This window comes from Callospermophilus lateralis, chromosome 16, assembly GCF_048772815.1.
Source record: "Callospermophilus lateralis isolate mCalLat2 chromosome 16, mCalLat2.hap1, whole genome shotgun sequence".
NCBI lineage: Eukaryota > Metazoa > Chordata > Mammalia > Rodentia > Sciuridae > Callospermophilus > Callospermophilus lateralis.
Genome location: NC_135320.1, coordinates 18582914 through 18590860, shown reverse-complemented (window position 1 = coordinate 18590860; position 7947 = coordinate 18582914). Strand labels below are relative to the sequence as shown.

The 7947-nt window shown below is 39.2% G+C and overlaps 1 pseudogene; it reads left to right on the top strand.

The window, feature by feature from the left end:
- The first annotated feature begins 4834 nt into the window (after window positions 1-4834).
- Window positions 4835-5893, top strand: LOC143382195 (small ribosomal subunit protein uS2-like; annotated as a pseudogene).
- Window positions 5894-7947: the final 2054 nt, after the last annotated feature.

Genomic DNA, 7947 nt, shown 5'->3' with positions numbered 1-7947 from the left:
TAACTATAGTGAGGGTCTTCTTTTCTGCAACTTCATGGCAAGAGTGCAAGGGAGAGGAAGAGATCAAGGACCAGACAGAAAGCCGCAGAGAGACCAGGAAGAGGCCAGCTTTGCTTTTTTATATCATGAGAACTAACCGGGGATCCCCCGAGAAGTACATCGAGTCCTTCTGAAGGCAGTTCCTCCAATGACCTAAACATCTCCACCTGCCCCCATCTCTTAAGGCCCCTATCACCATCCTGGGGATCAGGCTTTCAATACATCAACCCTTGGGGGACAATCTACATCCAAACTATAGCCAATGCATGCAGTGCAGCAATACATGTAGGAGTGACCTGGTGAGCTTTGTGCACACATTTGACCCTTTGTTTAATAGTCTGATATTTTCTCACATACGGGGGAGAATTAGAACTCTGCCTATTTGCTAAAAATTTTCCCAAACTCCCTACACACCAGATTGCCTGGTAAGTTTGAAGGTTCAAACTTATTTATTCATCTTAAAATCACAAATGAGCTTTCTTCTCTGAGTCTCCAGATGTAGTGTTTTAATATCTAATTCATAGCCAACCAAAGGAAAGAAAGTAAAGTAGCATTTACTTAAAAAGCACAGCCAAGCTTCTTCTCGGAATGTGCCTCGTGTTCCCAGGCCATCAGTGCAGGATCTACTTGTTCATATTCTATCTTACATTTCCCCAACCACAAACTAATAAATATCAGCTACCCTTCTTCTTCTTCTTCTTCATATTATAAAAATATACTTTGTTTACTGTATTTGATAGGTATGTTAATTGAGGTTAAACAATGTCCTGGAGGTCACAAGACTGCTAAGGGATAGAGATGAAATTCAATACACGGGGTCCATACCCTTTACCATTAAACACACTGCCTCCCTACAAGTAACTTTCCCAGGGTTACTGGTCAGTAATGAGGCCAGGATTCAGACTAAGGTCTTCCTGGCTCCAGCCTGTCCTTTAGCCTTTGCCTGACCTTCTTTCAAGATCATTGAGAAGAAGAAAGGGAGCCCCCAGAGGGCGAGGAAAACAGATAGCTATGCTAACCCCTTCCTGGAAACTGACATTGTTAACATTTGGTTCATATTTTACACATAAGAAGCACTTGTGGGGGCTGGGGATGTGGCTCAAGCGGTAGCGCGCTTGCCTGGCATGCATGCGGCCCGGGTTCGATCCTCAGCACCACATACCAACAAAGATGTTGTGTCCGCCGAGAACTAAAAATAAATAAATAAGTTAATATTTAAAAAAAAAAAAAAAGAAAAGAAACACTTGTGCATGTTGGTGCTTTCAATACTCACGAAAACCCTTAGAAGCATGTTTTTTTTTTTTCATGTTTCAAGTGGTTTATGATTTATTTAAACTTTGGAAAGTACAATTAGTTATATCAAATACTTACTGAATGTAACAATTATAGGCAAACACATTTTTGTTTATTTCTAAAAGCAGATTTCATTATGTGTACCTAAGTTCTACATCTATAGTCCCATGTGGAATAATGTTGCACTATTTTCTTAGGAATTATTTTTTTTTCTTTTTTGATATAGAGGTTTATTGCTTTGAACTTCCCTCTCAGAGTTGCTTTTGTTCATCCCACAAGTTTGGTGTGTGGTATTCTCATTGTCATTTGTCTCGAGTTATTTTTAAACTCCCCCTTCATTTCTTTCTTTGGCTCACTGGCTGTTTAGTTGCGTGCTGTTTAATTTCCACATATTTGTGAGTTTTCCAAGATTCCTCCTGTTACTGATTGTTGGTTTCCTTTTACTGTAATCTGAAATGATACTAGATACTATGTCAATGTTCTTAAATGTGTGAAAATTTTGTTTGGTGGCCTAACATATGGTCTACCCTGGAGAATCCTCCATGTGTGCCAGACAAATATGCTGCTGTGGATAGAACATTCTACGTGCATCTGTCAGGTCTGTTTGGTCAAAAGTGCAATTCAAGTTCAATATTGGCATATTAATTTTCTGTCTGGCTGATCTGTCTGTCATTAAAAGCTTGAATTCTTACTTTCGTTTCCATTTCCGTGGCCGTTGACTCCGACAATTTGTTCAAAGTCATGGGATTCGACTCTAATCTACCTCATCTGACTTCACAGTCTTTGGATTTTCTAGCACACTATTTTACAAAATCATTTCCCCCTTAAAAAGCAGAGTCTTTCCTCACCTTTGATATGAATCCAGAGGTTATTGTAGCTTTTGTGCATGTGGGAATGTGATGTTTGCATTATGACCATTACATCTTTAGCACTGTTATTTGGACTTTCTTGCCAAAGCAAAACTTCAACCCTTACACGGATTACCACAAAATACCCAATGGCATATGGTAGGTTGTATGTAAAGGTAAATAAAACACGTTATCTGCATAGTAATGCTTCTTCCTCTCCTTTGCTTATTGGAATTCTCCTTTTGCTAAGAATCCTACACATTCTGTTTCCAGACAGGCTTTCCCAGATGATGGACAAGAAAATCCACCTGAGTGGGTCCTTTTCTGCATGGGGACTCACAATAGAGACCTTTATTCCCATTCCACTTCCCATTCTTTCCCTGGGAGGCAGGAGTGGAGTCCCAGGCATAGACTTAGCTCCCATGCCCATGGTGGATGCCTAGACCAAGATCTTCCTTCCTGACATTAAGCCTTCCCACGTCTCCAGCAATCTGTATTGCACACATTTTCCTTCAATTCTTTTAGCTTACTTTAAGAATACATTTCATTCGTTAATACAGAAGAGAATGTGATGCAATTCTCCCAATTGAACCACCTCTAGGAAAAAAGTACATGAGGAGTGATAAAAAAAATATCCAGGATCATGATCAAGCTGTTGAAAAGAGAACTGAGAAAACATGATTAACTTAGACAAAGGAAAAGTGAATTGGATTTCCTAGAGAAAAATGAAAGGTAGAATACCTTTCTGCCTTTTTCTAGATGAAGCTTCTGATTAGAGAGAAGAACATGTGCCTCTACTCCTTCCAAAGATAAAAGTTTTAGGGTGAACTAACTAAAATTCTGCTCGTCAGGAAAAAGGCTAGATATCAGTATCACCTGAACTTTACCAGGGCCCCGTGACAAAAAACAAAAACGTATAGGTTGCTATCCTAAGTTTAATACAGAAATTTATTCTAACAAAGGGGAATAAATGGAAGAGGGCATAGGATTAGGAAGAACAGTAGAATGAATCGAAAGTAGCTTTCCTATGTTCTTACCTGAATACACAAGTGAAACTCCACATTATGTACAACCACAGAATGTGATCCTAATTAAGTTAAACGTCATGTATATATCAAAATATACTCAACTGTCATGTATGTCTAAAAACACAAATAAAAATTTTTTTATAAACCACAACAATAAAATCTTTTAATTTTAAAGTAACAGCAAGGGGCTGTGGGTATTGATCAGTGGAAGAGCTCTTGCTTAGAATGTGCAAGACCATTCAATCCCATGAGAAAACAAATAAAGAAAATAAAGAAACATAAGCAAATGAAACTTGAAAAAAAATTATACAGAAGAAGTAACATGAGTTCCAACTCTTTAGTACAACTTTATTGATTATAATATAGTAACAATGACTTAATGAAATGTTTTATTTCAAAGACCTGTAATGTGATTTCAAACACACTTGCAGAAAATATTTATTAGTTATTAGTTTCCATAATATGCAAACAACTTTTCCTTTTGGTAAGATATACATTGGTTCTTAAAGCTTTGAAGAACAAAACATTTGAGATAAATTGAGAGAAATAAGTGTAAGTTTAAAAGACTGCAATAGCAGAGCACTTGCCTAGCATGTGTGAGGCACTGGGTTTGATCCTCAGTACCACATATAAATAAATAAAAAATAAAGGTACATCAACAACTAAAAAAAGGTCTGCAACAGCTACTCAACAAGTTATAAATTAAGGATATTTTAATTCAGTGATTGAGTATTTAGTAAACCTAAAATTTATGCTACATTCTGTATTTGATGCTCTGGATACAGAGATAGCAAGTTGAACCTACATTGTTGTTCTCGTGAAATATAGATGGTTAATAGCAACTTAAACAGCAGTTTACCGTGATGTAAACCTAAGTTAAACATGATTATTTTTCTTATGCGCTTTATTCTGATAAGGAAGACAAACTTATCCATAAATATGTTCAAGGGCAGGGTGAATAATTAGAGGCATTCTTTTAATGGTAGGTTATATTTTTCAAAAAGTAGGAGTAGTATGGGTGGCATGCTAACAGATGGAGTAGGTTGCAATGAACCAGAATATTTAATAGGAGTTGAAGGAGTGGAAATAGGAAATGTAATATATCATTTTTTAAAGTTTGGCTGAGAAGCTGAGAGCATCACTGTATGTGGGTATGACTCGGGACGTATTTGTGCATTTATTTTCTTGTCTAATGGGAGAATGATGTTCATGTGTTGAGGACAGAGGGTCAGGAGAAAGATCAAAAGAGTGACCCTGAAGAGGTCAAACGGAGAGCTTCTGGCACTGAGTATTTATTTGAATCACGCGATTGCATGTACCGTGCACATGACTTAAGTAGGAGGCACGCAACAAATGTTTCTTGAACTGAAATCAAAACAAAGTTAGATTTTTCCATCAGATTTTTGACAGTGCCTTGTTCTTCTCTGGGAACATAGCTGATATGGAGTCTATTCCAGGGAAAAGATTTGAAATTTCAATTTTAATTGCTGTAAGTAAATAATGTTATAAAAACAGGAAGAAAGAAAGAAGGGATCCTGACCTTTAAAAGGACTCTGTCCAACCCAGGGAGAGCTCCAAACAGTGTTGTTCTCGTTTCCTGTCATAACTTAAATTGAAGCTCCCACAATGTGTGGAGCTCTTGGTGTCCCGCAAATGAAAAAGGAGGATGTCCCCAAATGGCAGAGTTGGGAGGATGGGGGTCCGAAGCCAGACTCAGCAACTTAGCGAGGCCCTAAACAACTTGGTGAGACCCTGTCTCACAATAAAATGATGAAAAAGGCTGGAGATGTGGCCTAGGGATGAAGCCCCCCTGGGTTCAAGCCCTGGTAGTTAAAAAAAAAAAAAAATCCTTGCAACAAAAACCCACTTGGGCGACACTAACCCTGATTTGCTGATGGAACAATATATCTACAAAAGGAAAAAGGATGTTTTATACATCATAAATCTGAAGAGGGCCTGGGAGAAGCTTCTGCTGACAGCTCTTGCCAGTATGGCCAATGAAAACCCTGCTGATGTCAGTGTCACGTCCTCCAGGAATATTGGCCAACAGGATGTGCTGAATTTTGCTGCTGCCATGGGAGCCACTCCTGTGGCTCGCTGGCTGCTTTCCTCCTGCAGCCATCACTAACCGGATCCAGGCAGCCTTCCCAGAGCTGCATCTTCCTGTGGTTACTGATCCCAGCGTTGATCACCAGCCTCTCACAGAAACATCTTATGTCAACCCGCCTACCATTGCTCTGTGTAACACAGATTCTCCTCCACACTGTGTGGACATTGCCATTATGAGCAACAACAGGGAGTGCACTCTGTGGGTCTGAATGGTAGATGCTAGCCCGAGAAGTTCTGCACCTATGTGGCACCATTTCCCATGAGCACCCCAGGTAAGTTATGCCTGATTTCTACTTCTATAGAGATACTGAAGAAGTTGGAAAGGAAGGAGAGGCTGCTGCTGAAAAAATTGTGACCGCAGGGGGAATTTCATGGTGAATGGATTGCACCAGCTCCCAAGTTCACGGTTATTCAACCCAGGGTGGAAGACTGTCCTGCAGGCATGCAGATGCGGACTGTGTCTACCCAGCAGTCCCTATGAAAGGCTGGAACACCCACCTGGCCACTGAAGACTGGTCTACAGCTCCCACTGCTCAGGACACTGAATGCTTAGGAACAACCCCTGTGTGGTCTTGAGCCATTCTTCTGCAGACATTTAAGCAAAATGTTAAGGTTATAAAAAAAATAAACACACTAGTTTTCTTAAAAAAAAAAAAATTGAAACCTGAACAGAGCCCAAAGTTGAATAAAAGAACAATTTGGAGTCAAAGCAGGGAAGAGAACATTTTTTGGATACAGAGATAGTGAGACATGGATTAATGAATGAAGATGTGAACAGACAAAAAAAAAAAAATCTCAAAAATGAGAAAGGCATTTTGAAGCTCAGAGAAAACTATTACCTTGTATTGGCAGAAAGAATGCTGTTATTAATTGACTGGGGCAATAGAATAGCTGAACTTTTCTGCATAGACAGAAAGCTAATCTATGCAGTGTGTGAATGGAGAATTAGCAACTGGTTAGAGTCATCTGTGCTCAGCTAACAAGGAAGAAGGTTGAAAAAGGCCCAGGGTCAAGATGAGTGTTAGAATCAAAGATTTCAATTTTCTTAGTAAACAGTACTGGAGGGGTGACCTGAATAGTCCTGGAACATAACATTTTCTAAAATCTATTTCTACAGTTAGAGTAAAATAATTTTTTTGAAATAGGGGGATGGGTCTTTCTATACTCTGTTGATTAGTTTACAAATATTTCAGATCATTTTTGTTCCCCATGAAGAATTCTCTTTAAGGGACAAAGCTTATACATAATTGACAATGTCAAATGAGAGACGAGAAGAGTTGCTCTACTCAAAACCGGCTGATACCCAGGGTGCTGATATTTCAATTCTCCTTCCTCTTCTCCACGTCCCTTTCTCCAGCCTCATGTCTATGAAGACATCTCAATGAATCTCAGTTCGAAGACCATTCTGAAATTTCCTTCAGCCTTCTAAAAATGAGCATTATTTTTGAATACTCAGTGTAGTTCACTGTGTGTCAAAGAAACCCTCCTCATCTCGGGAACCTCACTCTGTGCAGCTTCCCTTGGATCAGTGGGTCAGTCAATGCAGTGTGCTCTGGGTTCTGGGGCACCAAGGATATATTTCAATTATGTACATTTGTTACGACTTCACCAAGGGGGACTAGTATGCTGGACCTTTTTTTTCCCCAATGTCCCTCACTTTGTCACTAATGGGAGAACTGATCGATGTGATTCTGCAATCTGTATTTGGGGTAAAAAATGGGGGTTCATAACCCACTTGAATCGAATGTATGAAATATGATATGTCAAGAGTTTTGTAATGTTTTGAATAACCAATAAAAAAAAAGATGGAACTCAATTATCCGCTCACTCACTGTCTGATATTCACCCCAGAAATATGATCAAGTAAGCTAGCGTCACTCCTTCAGTAATGTATTGACATATATCTAAGAACAGCAGCCACAACTCAGAGGGATCAAAGTTGAAATATTTTTAACAGCCACCATCGGCCACGAGCTGAGAAGAGTGACTTCACCTTTCTAAGTCCCAGTTTCAACAAGTGTACAAAACAGATAATAGTTTCTTTGTGTAGCACTGCTATCTTCAAAATGATACAGGTCAAACTCCTAGCCCTGTGCCTGGCTCATGAAAACCACTTAATGCATAATTATTGAATTTATTTGTATGTAAAGGTCTCTATTTTCTCAAATTTTCCAGAAAAATTAAAGTTCCTCCTCAAAGACTATCATTGTGCATTGTCAAGGGTCCTGATGAAATGACTCGTGGTGGGCAATGTATCAGTTAGTGTGATGCATGCAGGAGAGGAGCCTGCTGGAAACTGTGCTTCAGGCTGGTCGATACTCCTAGCACGGATACTTCCCTGTCATAACAGTCTACTTAAACAATCAATAGACAAATAGGGAGACCTTAATGATTTAGCATATTATTAGCATAATGCAGTGGCTGCTTGCAAAGCGACTTTGAACTGCGGTTAGAAATTTAAAGAGGGTGATTCTTTTTTTTTTTTTTTTTTTTAAAGGCCACTCTGCTTTTTGGCAACTGTCCACTGACAGCATGTTACTTTTGATTTCTTTGTCAAGCACAGAAAAACAGGAAGCACAAAATCAATTTGGACTGGAGGTGGGGATGGGAGAGAGCTGGTGGAGAGGCAG